Source organism: Phyllobates terribilis, unplaced genomic scaffold (genome assembly GCF_046119375.1).
Source record: "Phyllobates terribilis strain yellow unplaced genomic scaffold, ASM4611937v1 Scaffold_8__6_contigs__length_399053987, whole genome shotgun sequence".
Taxonomy (NCBI): Eukaryota; Metazoa; Chordata; class Amphibia; order Anura; family Dendrobatidae; genus Phyllobates; species Phyllobates terribilis.
Window position 1 is genome coordinate 352,267,892 of NW_027362768.1, and position 14,812 is coordinate 352,282,703.

The following is a 14,812-nucleotide window of genomic DNA, read 5'->3' on the forward strand; positions in this document are numbered from 1 at the left end:
TCTCAAAGTTCCGGTGTCCCAGACAGCATTCCATCAATCGTTGGAAGGTTCCTGGTGCGTTGCAGAGTCCGAACGGCATGCAGGTAAACTCGCTAAGTCCCATCGGGGTGGTGAATGCGGTCTTCTCCCGGTCCGCCTCTGCTACAGGAACCTGCCAGTACCCGCTAGTGAGATCCAAAGTAGAGAAGAAGTTAGCAGATTTTAAAGCAGCCAAAGACTCCTCTATCCTTGGTAAGGGATACGCATCTTTGTGTGTGATACGGTTGATTTTCCGGTAATCTACACACATTCTCATGGTGTTGTCTTTCTTTTTAACCAAGACTAGTGGAGCTGCCCAGGGGCTACAGCTATCCCTGATTACCCCAGCCTCCTTCATGTCTCTAAGCATCCCCTTGGCGTGTTGGTAGTGTGCAGGGGGTACGGGACGATACCTCTCCTTTATGGGAGGATTGTCTCCCGTGGGGATGTGATGTTCTACCCCCTTTACTCGCCCGAAGTCTAACGGGTGTTTACTAAACACTCTCTCGTACTCTTGAACCACCCGATAGACTCCCTGTTTCTGGTGTGAGGGAGTGGAGTCAGTACCCAAATGTAGTTGCTGACACCAGTCCTCTATTGTTTTCTTAGAGCCGTTACCTTCCTCTGGATGAGATGGAGGCAAGGGTTCCACGGACTGTACAGAATTTTGATTGATGGTATACAATTTGGCTAGCGTAGCATACCGGGGCAGGTACACTTCCCTCTTCCCGATATTTATTATGCGAACGGGCACCCTCCCATGGCGTACATCAACCACCCCCCGTGCTGTCAAAATGGTGGGCCTACTGTCTGAGTAGACGGGTTCTACCATTGCTTGGTAGTCTCTACCTCTTAGACCAATAGCTGCCCGGCACCAAATCATCATTTCACTTTTTGGGGGCATGGCAATAGGGAAAGGGTCACACATTCTCACGCTTCCAATCTCACCACCGGAGAGTTCCACCTGTTGCCGCCGCATCAGTGCCCGGATCTCTTTTTGGAGCACTCGCTGTTGGCCGGAGCTGGTGTTCTTGGCAACCTGCTGTAAAATGAAAATCACCTCTGCAAGACAATTTTCAATCACATTAGTTCCTAGAGTTATCTTTGGGTGACTCTCGCGCTTGTCAATGTCTACAATGATCAGTCCCTGTGCTGCCAGTTCGACTCTACCGACTTTAATGGTCATCTCTTTGAATCCGATCTGTGGCACGGGTTGACCATCGTCGTCAGGGTAGCGGGTTATATCCGAGTCATTCCAGTACTGCTTAAAGAGCACGTACGGGATGGTGGTGACCTGTGACCCGGTGTCAAGTAGGGCACTCATAGGAATGCCATCCAGTACTACAGGCAAGACTGGACGTCCTCCCACGTATTTGTCACGCCAGTTCGATGGGCCTGGTGATCTTATTCCTAGGGGTTGGCCCTCTACCCCAGGTTGTGCCAGTTTTAAAGGACAGTACCTTGCCATATGTCCGGGTTGATTGCAGCGGCGGCAGATGGGTTGTCCGTCCTCGTTGTATCGGTCGCTGGGTCTTCCTCTGGCTGGTGGGGTCCTCCTTGGTCGGCGCCACGGGATATACTCCGGTCCGGATGCCAGCTGGATCTTCCCTGGAGTAGAAACCTGTAAAGACTGCACAGTTCGGGTTAGCGCGGCAACGCTTTTAGTTAGCTCTTGGACCTGATGGTGCAGGTCTGTAGCCGGGTCATTGTTTAAAGCCTGCGCATCAGCTCCCACAGGCCCTGCCGACAAGGGCGCCGCCTCCTGGTGGTAAGTGGTAGCAGGGCGTTTGTGGGTCACAGCGCCACCTGGTGCCGGTTCTCGGAGCACCCGGATGGCTCTGTCCTTGAACTGTGCAAAGTCCAGATGAGGGTCCTGTAAGGCCATTGCCCGCAACTGGGTTCGGTGGGCATTGCAATATAGACCCTCTATAAATTGTTCAGTCAACAGCTTGTCTTCGTTTCCCACGCCGTCAGGGTCGGCCTGCTTAATGGCTCTCAGGGCCTCTTGTAGGTTTAGTGCATAGTCCCTTATATTCTCATGTGCTCGCTGCTTGCACCCGTAGAATCTAAGCTTTATTTCGGCTGAGGTGCGGGTGTCAAATGTGTCTTTCAGCCGGGCTAGTATCTCTGCGACAGTCCTCCTCCTCCCAAGTGGCCAGGACTTTACCTCCCTTTGGGCTGCCCCTGTTAATTGAGCCACCAGGATGCTCACTTTTTGCTCTTCTGTGAGGGGGTACACCTGGAAGAGGCTATCCAGCCTTTCTCTGAAGTCATTTAGGGTATGTGACTCCCCTGAGTACTGGGGTAGCCAGGCTGCCCCCGGGATGTAGGGCATGGTGAAAGGCATGACCGCAGCAGCGGTGGTGCTGGCGGTGGCTGTGGCAGTGAAGCTCTCCTCCGTATCCGACATCCTCCTCCCCCCTAGTGGACCGTGGCCTACCTTGCGATGATCCTCTTCCGTAGGCCGCGGCTCCGCAGTGGATCGTCAGGGTTGAGGACCTTCCGTCGCGCTCCTGTGACGTCGGCGTCTGCTGGGTTCCTTCCAGGACCTTACGCAACGTCCGGACGTGAGGCGGGGCTTCAGTTCTCGCGCGCTTTCGGAGTCCACGCCCCTCTTCTTCCCGCGCGGCGTCCTCGAGATGGCGTCCAACGGCGGGAAAACTCCACGGATGGCGGGAAGAAGGCAGAAGATGGCGTCGGATGGCGGGAAAACTCCACGGATGGCGGGAATCTTCACCACAGGTAAGTTTATCAGTCTCTTTCAGGCGCGCAGTACCCGGTGGTTGCGGGCACGGAATCCTGCCGACTACGCCAAAAGTTGACGCGCCCCCTGGGCCATGTTTGGGGAATACCCGGAGCCGGATCTGTTGGGGGTAGTAGTCCTCGTGGCGGTGACCCGGTCCGTGCCCAGGGTGTCAAACTAAGTGGCGGAATTAGTATATGATGTTTTAGTGTTCGACTACGCCACCCGTTGAATGCAGTTATGAAACCGCTGCTGCAGGGCTGACCGGTGAGGCCGGTGGTACAGTTGTGCAGCGTGGGTAGTATAACCCCCAACGGGAGGGGTATGGCCTCAGGGCAGCAGACGTGGATGATGGGGATAGCGGATTTGCACGCAGGCACCAGGAACCACTCAGAGACGATGCGGTATAGTTCAGGGTCTTTACTGGTGGCAAAGGTAGACCCTCCTGGGAGTACTGGCTAGCGATCGGGGCCTGGTCAGTCCGTGAGCAGACAGGATCTCCCCTGGCCAGGTGGAGTTGTAGGCCTCCCCAACTAACTGTACTCTTCTTGGCTACCTTGCTAGAAGCGGGTAAAAGTAGCCCACGTCCCTGAGTGTACCGTGTGGTGCTCACCCGTATGGCCGGTGACTCGGGGCCTTCTGGTAGCCTCCGCTCCACGACGGCGGTGCTGGTCCCTTGCGTGTGACCGTGCCTTCGGGTTTCTTGGCCAGAGGACCTGAAATCCCCTGCCGGTCGGTTTCTGCTGCTGGGTATGGAACAGTCCCCACAGCCTCGGACTCCGTGTCCGGTGAGATCTCTTCAGTCCGGACGAGCTCTACAGCTTCCAGTCCCGGACTCCTTTTATCACTGCTCCCACAGAGCTCCTGTTCTTATTTTCCCTGTAACTGCTCCACACCAGACCAGACTGTGTCTCTGTCTCTGTCTGTGTTCTCTCTCTAACCCCACCTCAGCCCCAGTTTTTATAGGGGAAGTTCTTCCCCTCCCAGGACTGGGCAGGAGGTGTGGCATGCTTAGGATTCCTGACCAGGAGACCTCCCACCTGCTCACAGACGTAATATTGCTATTACTGTGGTAACCAGACCCCTGGGGTTCCACATATAATATAATGCAACCCATAGTCCACGATAAAGTATAATTCTGCCCCCCTATAGAGTATAATTCAGCCACTCCATACAGTATAATGCAGCCCCCCAGTTCTGCAGTATTATGGTCACCACGTATAAAAAAACAAATACATACAATACTCACCTCTCCTCGTTCTCCAGCTGCTCCATGCTCTGCAGAGCGTCTCAGCAACTCCACTCTGCAGGCACAGTCATTCTCCCGCTGCCGATACAGTTCAATGCGCGATGCGGGGGGACGAACTCACGGGCCCTATAGCGGCACGCCACGGGCTGGGGGCCCCAGGCAGATGCCTAGTCTGCCTGCCCTGACGCCGGCCCTGAATGGGTGTCCCATGCTGGGGACCACGTCCCGTGTCCTTACGTGAAACAGCCTCAGCAGAGGAATCTAACCATCTGTTTGGATCTATAATGTAGGTAAATTGGCAGACAGTGGGGAGATTAAAAGAAATGCAAGTGCAAAGTGAACACATGTTTCAGTTGGCACTTGGAAAATTATATATATATACACACATACACACACACACACACACGTGTGCGTGTGTGTGTGCGCGTGTGTGTGTGTTTGCTTGTTTTTTTGTTTTGTTTTTTTTTAGCAAAATTGCAGCAAGCAGATCAGTAAGTGGCATGACACATTGCTGGAATCAGGTTCTCTGCCTCTACGTTTATGCGGCAGAAACCTTGTGACAGATTGCTTTAATCAGTGAAATGTGATTTTAGCCCCTTTCCAACATGGTCAGTAATAGTACGCACCACGTTGGAAAGGTCGGTTCAGCAGGGGCTCTGGCGCTGAGTCCGCACTGAACCGGGCAAATGCCAGCTGATTTATACAGCGGACATGTGCCTGCAACAGCCGCGGGTGGAATTGCAATCCAGCCACGGCTGTTAACCAGTTAAATGCCACTGTCAATCTCTGACAGCAGCATTTAACAGTGCCGTAAGCGCGTCACTTACCCCGCCCATCGGTGACCCCATCACGCAGCAGACCCCTGTGGTTGTCATGTAAAGATTGCTATGAGCGCCACCTAGAGTGTGTGTGTGTGTGTGTGTGTGTGTGTGTGTGTGTGTGTGTGTGTGTATATATGTACATACATGTCCAAAAGTAGGTGGACATAAGGTTATGAAGGTTATGGAACAGTCACAGGAGATAAGTGTCTCGAAATTCTTATGAATCAAGTTGTTCCCCAGTTACAGCAACAGCCTAATTCAAATGACCTTTATTTCCAACAAGATGGGGCCCCTCCACATTATTCAAGAGTGGTCCGCGAGTATCTTGATGAAACATTTCCTAATAAATGGATTGGCTGAAGAGGCCCATTTGATTGGCCGGCACTTTCACCAGACTTGACCCCAATGGATTTTTTCTTTTGGGGAGTACTCATGGACAAAGTTTATAGTCGAAAACCAAAAAGTGTCAGTGATTTGAAAATTACATGAGATGCATTTCAAGAAATTAATACCCAAAGAGACTTGTGCAAAAAAGTTTGTTGAAACGTAAGAGGCGACTTCAAAGCTGTGCAACTTGTAATGGAAAACAGTTTCCGCACCTGCGTTGATAAAATTTAAGGGCTTTTGTATTATTGTTCAGAATAAAATTTAATTGTCAATGTTATGCTTGTGTTAGTAAATATCATTTTATATATAAATCAAAATAAATGTTATTATTTTCTGGCCACCTACTTTTGGACCACCCTGTATATGTGTGTGTGTGTGTATAAATGTAGCACCCTGAGGACTCGGCTGCTACAGGGGTATTGCACCTCACTCCAGAGGTGTGGTATTCCACTCCCGGGTAAGGATGGAGTGTGGGACTGAGCTCAGACAGCTGCATGCACTACACTCATCCCATTTCCGGGGGACAGAACTACGGTACTCCCACCAGTTAGATGTGCAGGTACGACAGCGTCTGTCCCTGGCTGGAGTGGGAGGGGGGGAGGAACATCCCAGTAGTGTAGGGGCAGATAGGGGAGGGACTCTGGGCATAGAGGTAGGAGCCCATTGGGTGCTAGTCACCTGGGCTCACACATAGAGGGAGTATATATGGTGGGCACCATCTTAGGACAGGGTCAGTCAGACTGAGGAGGAGCAGAGCAGAGGAGCTCAGCCAGGAGGGCTGACAGGGAGCTGTGGCTCCGGCTGGGCCCAGCTCCAGGGCCAGGCCTGTAGTGGAGAGAAGGAGGAAGTAAGGCCCAGAGACACAAGACAAGAGGGAACCCTAAGATCCCAGAAGTAAACCAGAAGGGTGAAGGGTTGGCAGAAACGGGTACCGGAACCCTAACTGGCAGAGGCTAATGATCCTTAGCCAGGAACCGGAGGTCGTGGTTAAGTTTTGCCACGACCCTCACCACATCCACCAGGAAGGCACGCCACGAATAGGGTCAGGAAAGCCAGAGAAGGTTTTACCACCAAGAGGCCCGAGGGAGCCGGACAAAGGTGAATCCCTGGTGGGAACGGCCAGCAGAGAGAGAGAGAGAAGGGAGCTCAGGACCACGCTCTGGATTGCCTGGGAGTTGGCCGAGTCCCACACCTGGTGGACGCAGCACGGCTCGGGTGGTCACTCAAGGCCGGAGTGACCGGAGCAACACCTGTGAGTAAAAACCCTGAAACTGCATCACCTGTCTCTGAGCTTCCTTGCTGCACCATCACAACCACCAACTTCCACATCTGCTGCCCTGAGGCCATACCCCTCCCGTTGGGGGTTATACCATCCTTGCTGCACAATCCTACCACCGGCCTCAGCGGTCTGCTCTGCAGCGGCGGCCTCCTAGCCGCAATCAACGGGTGGCGTAGTCGACACTTGAACAACATCTACAAAAGACTGCCACACACTTAGTTTGACCACCCTGGGCACGGACCGGGTCACCGCCACAAGGACTACTACCCCTATCCAGATCCGGCTCCGGGTGTCCCTTGAACATGGCCCAGGGGGGCGCATCATATACATACATACATACATACATACATGTTTAATAGCCCATATGGCAACGTTTCGGTCCAAAATTGTGGCCCTTTCTCAAGCATAGGTAAGGTGCAAGTGCAGAGTGTTTAAGGTGATCTAATTACAATAGTAATCAGCAGCAATTACATGAAAAGTGCATAATATACATAATCTTTCAGATAAATAATATTACAAGACATGATGGTGCATAATCAGTGTAAATGACTTAGTGCAAAACAACAATGTAAACAGGCTTATAGCCATAACACTCATATCAATATGTAGCACCCTGAGGATTCGGCTGCTACAGGGGTATTGCACCTCAACCCAGAGGTGTGATATTCCACTCCCGGGTAAGGAAGGAGTGTGGAACTGAGCTCAGATAGACTGCATGCACTACATACATCCCATTCCAGAGGAGCAGGCCGACGGCACTCCCACTTAGAAATGTGCAGGTGCGACCGAGCCTGTTCCTGGCTGGAGTGGGAGGGGGGAGGAACATCCCATGTAGTGTAGGGGCAGATAGGGGGAGCAGTCTGGGTAGTGGTAGGAGCTCATTGGGTGCTGGTCACCTGAGCTCACACATAGAGGGTGTATATAAGGTGGGCACCATCAAAGATCAGGGTCAGACGCAGAGAGGAAGTCAGATGCAGAGGACAAGCCTGCAGCAAGAGAGAGAAAGAAACAACAGCCCTGGAGAGAGAGTGGAGTGCAGAAAGACCCAGAGGGGGACAAAGAAGGGACCCAAGAACCCAAATAAGAACACCGGGTGAGGAGTCAGCAGAAGGGTACCGGAACCCAAGCTGGTGGGGGCAAAGACATTCCCCAGCCAGAGACCGGAGACCGTGGGCAGTGTCTGTCACGGTCACCCACTACATTCACCCTGAAGGCACACCACATGGAGGGTCAGGGAACCTTAGGCCAAAGGTTGCCCAACAGAAGGCCCGAGGGAGCTGGACTTAGGTGAATCACTGGTGGGGACGGCTGAAGTAAGGACAGAGGGAGAGCTCAGGGCCACGCTCCGGACTTGTTTGGGGGTTGGCCGGATCCAGGACCTGGTGGACGCAGCACGGCTCGGGAGGTCACTTGGAGCTAGAGTGACCAGGAACATCTGCAGTAAGTAAAGACCCTTAACTGCACTACCCGAGTCTGTCATCATTACCGGCTGCACCGCACCACCACAACCCCCATCCTCTGCGCCTGTCCCCTCTGAGGCTATACCCCTCCCGTTGGGGGTTATCCCACCAAGCTGCGCACCCACCATCAGCCTCAGCGGACCCTGCAGCAGCGGCGGCCACAGTGACCGCATCACAACGGGTGGCGTAGTCGACACAACGAACTTTAATAACATCAGTAAAGACTGCCACATAACACTGAGCTTGACGCCCTGGGCACGGGACCGGGTCACAGCCGCTCGGAGACTACAACCCCCCCCCATCTGATCCGGTGCCGGGTATTCCCCTCAAAAAGGAATATGTCCCAGGGGGCGCGTCAACTTTGGCGTAGTCGGCAGGATTACGTGCCCGCAACACCCGGGTACTGCGTGCCTGAAGAGAAGTGCAAGTTTACCTCAGAAAGAAGACTCCTGCCGGTTCCGGAGGGTCCACGCCATCGGACTCCATCACCAGTCGTTTCCCGCCGATTGTCCGCCATTTCCAGCTTGTTCCCGCCATCTGCAGAGTTTCCCGCCACTGGGCGACGCTTCCCGCCAAAACCGCAGATTTCCCGCCTTGGAAGAGCAGCGGACGCCATTATGGGCGTGCCAAAGGAGGGCAGGAGGCCACATCCCATCGTGGGCCGGGACAGAAAATGGCGCCAAAAGTGGAAACCGCCCCCACCAACAGAGACTGTGATGCTGGAGGTGTCTGTCAGCGTGAAAGAACTACCCCTGGAGCTGACAGTCACCGAGTTGCCCCGGGACCGCCCTCGAAGTAGGAGGAGACGAAAGAAAAGAGAAAAGATGGGTGTCGCTTGGAGGAGTCTAGAACGAGCGCACCCGGAGGCAAGGTGTCCAGAGCGAGAGCACCCGGAGTCGAGAAGAGAAAGAGTAGACCCGGGAATGGAGCGGCAGCAGCGCAGCACCGGCCCGCTGGCCAGGAGCCTGCAAAAGGAAGAAAGAGGAGAGCAGAGCAGCACCGGCCCGCTGGCCAGGAGCCTGCCGGAAGCAGAGCAGAGCAGCACCGACCCGATGGTCAGGAGCCTGCTGGAGTCAACAACCCCGCTAGGCTTAGCGGAGATCCTGGCGCAGCTTCCCCGAGATCGGGAGTGCGCGCGGAGTGCCCTGGAGGGCCTCGCGGGAAGGATGGCCCGAGTGCAGAGGGAGATCCTGGCGGAGTGGGGCCGGGAGATGGCCCAGCAAGCTGGAATCCGTCCACGGAACCCGCTCCCTTGGAAGAAGACACCGACTACCTCTGCGGATGACGCGGGAGGACCCAAGGCCGGAGACGGCGCAGAAGAGGGAGCGAGACGCATGGCAGCAGGTAAGGGGGACGCCTATACCCCATACCGGAAGACCGCCCACCTGCCCCAGCTCCCCGTCGCAGAGCCCGAAGGTCCCCCGGCCGTACCCGAGATCGCCATGACACCGCCACCGACTAGGCCCCGACCGGAAGCCGCCGTCGCGACCCCAGTGACGTCACGCGTCGTGACCCGGAGCGTGGCGAAGGAAGAGGAGCCTCCGGCCTGGTCGCAAGGCCTAGCGTTTCCGGGCGCCGCATCCCCAGCAGAGCCATCTACCTCCGCAGAGCCTCCGGCCTGGCCGCAGGGCCAGGTGGCCCAGGGTGCCGCCGTGTTAACAGTTCCATTTACCTTCCAGATGCCCCAGGCCTGGCCGCAAGGCCTGGGCAACCTGGGCGCCCCCACCATCGCGCCCGCACCCGCAACATCAAGGGTGCCATATCTGGGAGAGGACCCCTTCAGCCAGCTAGTGTGGCCGGACGGGCGGCCTTTCATCTGGCCCAAAGAATTCTTGGAACTGGAGCGACAAAAGAAGTTGGGGCCCTTGTGTGAGCCCCTGATCCCGGCTCCAAAGCCCGTGACTCGGGTCTCGCCTCCACTCGAGGAAGCCCAGTTCGTGTGGGACCCCACGGGAGAAGATTTGATGGGGTTCACCGGAGAGACTCGGGCAGCTGCAGCAGAGCGTACCGAGTGTTGCCGTCAACAGCTGGCAGAGTTTAAGAGAGAACGGGAGGAGAGGCGGGCCAGAGAGCAATGGGCCCAGACCCGCAGCGCGGAGCAAAAGAGTCGGACCAGAAGGGACCCCTATGCAGCAGATCGTCCCCGTACCATCGGGACGGTAATAAAGTTTAATGCGCAGCATGGGTGGGGCTTCATAAAGGACCGGAACACCATGGGTGACGTCTTCGTTACTCGACGGGACGTCGAGTCCCACCTTCCAGAGGGTCACAAAGGCCGTGACCTCTACGTCGGTGACGAGGTAACGTTCACCCGGCACAAGTGTGCCAAGGGACCTTATGCCCTCCACGTGCACCGCCTGACGGAGGAGGAGTTGCGGTGTAGGGAGGAGGAGCCAGAAGACCCGGACGGGTTCAAGGCTAGAAGGTACTATGACTGAAATAGTACAAAGGACTGTATATAGTTACCTGTCGGGGTACCCAAGTAACCGTGGCTGCTTTAAAGTTTAGTCCCCGTTGGGACCAGTGAACTGTTTACCTGTGTGACCCCTTCCATACCAGGCTGAGGACTGTGAGCAGCCATCCCTTTCCCTTTACCTGGCCGGGGACTGAGAACGGCCAAAATTTCCCTGTACATAGTTGCGCTTCCTAAAGCGCCCCCTACCGGTTTTATATGAGAAGAAAAAGACGACGAGAAAGTTTTATATATATATGTTTTATGTGTTTTATATGTTTATAAAAATTTGTATGTTTTGGTGTTTTATGTCTTGCAGCCCGAGGACGTGCTGTGATTTACCAGGGGGGAATGTAGCACCCTGAGGATTCGGCTGCTACAGGGGTATTGCACCTCAACCCAGAGGTGTGATATTCCACTCCCGGGTAAGGAAGGAGTGTGGAACTGAGCTCAGATAGACTGCATGCACTACATACATCCCATTCCAGAGGAGCAGGCCGACGGCACTCCCACTTAGAAATGTGCAGGTGCGACCGAGCCTGTTCCTGGCTGGAGTGGGAGGGGGGAGGAACATCCCATGTAGTGTAGGGGCAGATAGGGGGAGCAGTCTGGGTAGTGGTAGGAGCTCATTGGGTGCTGGTCACCTGAGCTCACACATAGAGGGTGTATATAAGGTGGGCACCATCAAAGATCAGGGTCAGACGCAGAGAGGAAGTCAGATGCAGAGGACAAGCCTGCAGCAAGAGAGAGAAAGAAACAACAGCCCTGGAGAGAGAGTGGAGTGCAGAAAGACCCAGAGGGGGACAAAGAAGGGACCCAAGAACCCAAATAAGAACACCGGGTGAGGAGTCAGCAGAAGGGTACCGGAACCCAAGCTGGTGGGGGCAAAGACATTCCCCAGCCAGAGACCGGAGACCGTGGGCAGTGTCTGTCACGGTCACCCACTACATTCACCCTGAAGGCACACCACATGGAGGGTCAGGGAACCTTAGGCCAAAGGTTGCCCAACAGAAGGCCCGAGGGAGCTGGACTTAGGTGAATCACTGGTGGGGACGGCTGAAGTAAGGACAGAGGGAGAGCTCAGGGCCACGCTCCGGACTTGTTTGGGGGTTGGCCGGATCCAGGACCTGGTGGACGCAGCACGGCTCGGGAGGTCACTTGGAGCTAGAGTGACCAGGAACATCTGCAGTAAGTAAAGACCCTTAACTGCACTACCCGAGTCTGTCATCATTACCGGCTGCACCGCACCACCACAACCCCCATCCTCTGCGCCTGTCCCCTCTGAGGCTATACCCCTCCCGTTGGGGGTTATCCCACCAAGCTGCGCACCCACCATCAGCCTCAGCGGACCCTGCAGCAGCGGCGGCCACAGTGACCGCATCACAACGGGTGGCGTAGTCGACACAACGAACTTTAATAACATCAGTAAAGACTGCCACATAACACTGAGCTTGACGCCCTGGGCACGGGACCGGGTCACAGCCGCTCGGAGACTACAACCCCCCCCCATCTGATCCGGTGCCGGGTATTCCCCTCAAAAAGGAATATGTCCCAGGGGGCGCGTCAAATACATAATTGATCATATGCAGCAGCTGTGTATACAAATAGGGAAACATGGCTCACCCCAATTTGCATTTGCATATAGCGCCAAAATCTCGGCGTTCCTGTAGCTAATACCACGCATGTCAGAACAGGAGGTAAGGACTTCCGCATCTGTGCACTAGAACAGAGGTCCCCAACCTTTTTTGCACCAGGGACCGGCTTTAAGCAAGACCAGTTTTCCATGGCCCGGTGGGGGTGGGGGCGGGGCTTTGGTCATATGGGGGTGGGGTTATGGAGGGGTGGAGCTGTATGGGGAGGATGCTGGCGGGACCTCGGTGTACAGCGCTGCTAAGTAGCAGCATTGTACATTGAGCGTCAGTGTATACAGCGCTGCTGCTTAGCAGCACTACACACTGAACACCGGTACCGGGAGCCGCGTCACTGAAGCCAGTCTGCTGCCCCAGCACGCCCCACATAACATGTTCTGCCGGGGGCGTGTCAGTGAGGAGAGCCTGCCGCCCCACCCCGTCAGGAACACACCATGCTGTGCAGGAGGGCCGCGTCACTAAGACCCGCCCCGTGACGTACAACAGGTACCATGCTGTGCTGTGGAGGGCTGCGTCACTAAGACCCGCCCGACGCCCCACCCCGTCCTGCATAATGTTCTCTGCCGGGAGCTGCGAGCTGTCACGGCTATGGCAGAAAACATTATAAATCCACACAGAGCGAGTTCTGACCAGGCGCAGGGCCGCGGAGCTAGCTGTCAGCGGCAGGGCCGGCTCCAGGTTTTTCTGGGCCCCGGGCGAAAGAGTCTCAGTGGGCCCCTTTAACACATACCACGATTCATGATGCAGAGATACGGCGGAGAAATATATATATATATAGTACAATGCAAAGATTTCACTTCATGAGTGATATCTATTGTAAATTCTACAATAGCTCAGAAACCGGTGAATCGCTCCACACAGAATAGTGGCCCCCATATAAGGCTCCATACGGAATACTGGTCCCCATATAACGCCCATACGGAATACTGGCCCCCATATAACGCTTCATACGGAATACTGGCCCCCATATAAGGCCCCATACGGAATACTTGCCCCCATATAAGGCCCCATACGGAATACTTGCCCCCATATAAGGCCCCATACGGAATACTGGCCCCCATATAAGGCCCCATACGGAATACTGGCCCCCATATAAGGCCCCATACGGAATACTGGCCCCCATATAAGACCCCATACGGAATACTGGCCCCCATATAAGGCTCCATACAGGATACTGGCCCCCATATAACGCTCCATACAGGATACCGGTCCCCATATAATGCTGCATGCAGGCTGTTACCCCCCACATAATGCCCCATACAGGCTGTCCCCCCCTTATAATGCTCCATGCAGGCTGTTACCCCCCACATAATGCCCCATACAGGCCCCTCCCTTTTAATGCTCCATGCAGGCTGTTACCCCCACATAATGCCCCATACAGGCTGCCCCCCCCCCCTTATAATGCTCCATGCAGGCTGTTCCCCCCCACATAATGCCCCATACAGGCCCCCCCCTTTTAGTGCTCCATGCAGGCTGTTACCCCCCACATAATGCCCCAGGCTGCCCCCCCCCTCTTTATAATGCCCCATGCAGGCTGTCACCCCTCCTCTTTATACTGCCCCATGCAGGCTGTCACCCCTCCTCTTTATACTGCCCCATGCAGGCTGTCACCCCTCCTCTTTATACTGCCCCATGCAGGCTGTCACCCCTCCTCTTTATACTGCCCCATGCAGGCTGTCACCCCTCCTCTTTATACTGCTCCATGCAGGCTGTCACCCCCCCTCTGTATAATGCCCCATGCAGGCTGTCACCCCTCCTCTTTATAATGCTCCATGCAGGCTGTCACCCCTCCTCTTTATAATGCTCCATGCAGGCTGTCACCCCTCCTCTTTATACTGCCCCATGCAGGCTGTCACCCCTCCTCTTTATACTGCCCCATGCAGGCTGTCCCCCCCTCTCTTTATAATGCCCCGTGCAGGCTGTTCCCCACCTTATAATGCCCCATGCAGGCTGTCACCCCTCCTCATTATAATGCCCCAAGCAGGAATCCCCCCCTCTTTATAATGCCCCATGCAGGCTGGTCCCCACCTTATAATGCCCCATGCAGGCTGTCACCCCTCCTCATTATAATGCCCCAAGCAGGAATCCCCCCCTCTTTATAATGCCCCATGCAGGCTGTTCCCCACCTTATAATGCCCCATGCAGGCTGTCACCCCTCCTCATTATAATGCCCCAAGCAGGAATCCCCCCCTCTTTATAATGCCCCATGCAGGCTGTTCCCCACCTTATAATGCCCCATGCAGGCTGTCACCCCTCCTCATTATAATGCCCCAAGCAGGAATCCCCCCCTCTTTATAATGCCCCATGCAGGCTGGTCCCCACCTTATAATGCCCCATGCAGGCTGTCACCCCTCCTCATTATAATGCCCCAAGCAGGAATCCCCCCCTCTTTATAATGCCCCATGCAGGCTGTTCCCCACCTTATAATGCCCCATGCAGGCTGTCACCCCTCCTCTTTATAATGCCCCAAGCAGGATGCCCCCCCCTCCCCTCTTTATACTGCCCCATGCCTCCATACATTAAAAAAAAAAAATCAAATACTCACCTCCCTTCTCCTCACCTGCTACCTGCTGCCCGCCGCTCGCTGCTCGGCTCCGAACTCCAGCGTTGTCGTTTCTTCCCGCTCAGCGCTCCCTGTGACGGCTCAGGGGAGGGCGCGGTGTAAAGACGTCACCGCGCCCTCTGACCTGAGACGTCACAGGGAGCGCAGAGCAGGAAGACAGCTGATCTGCGGAGGCACGGGGAGAGGTAAGT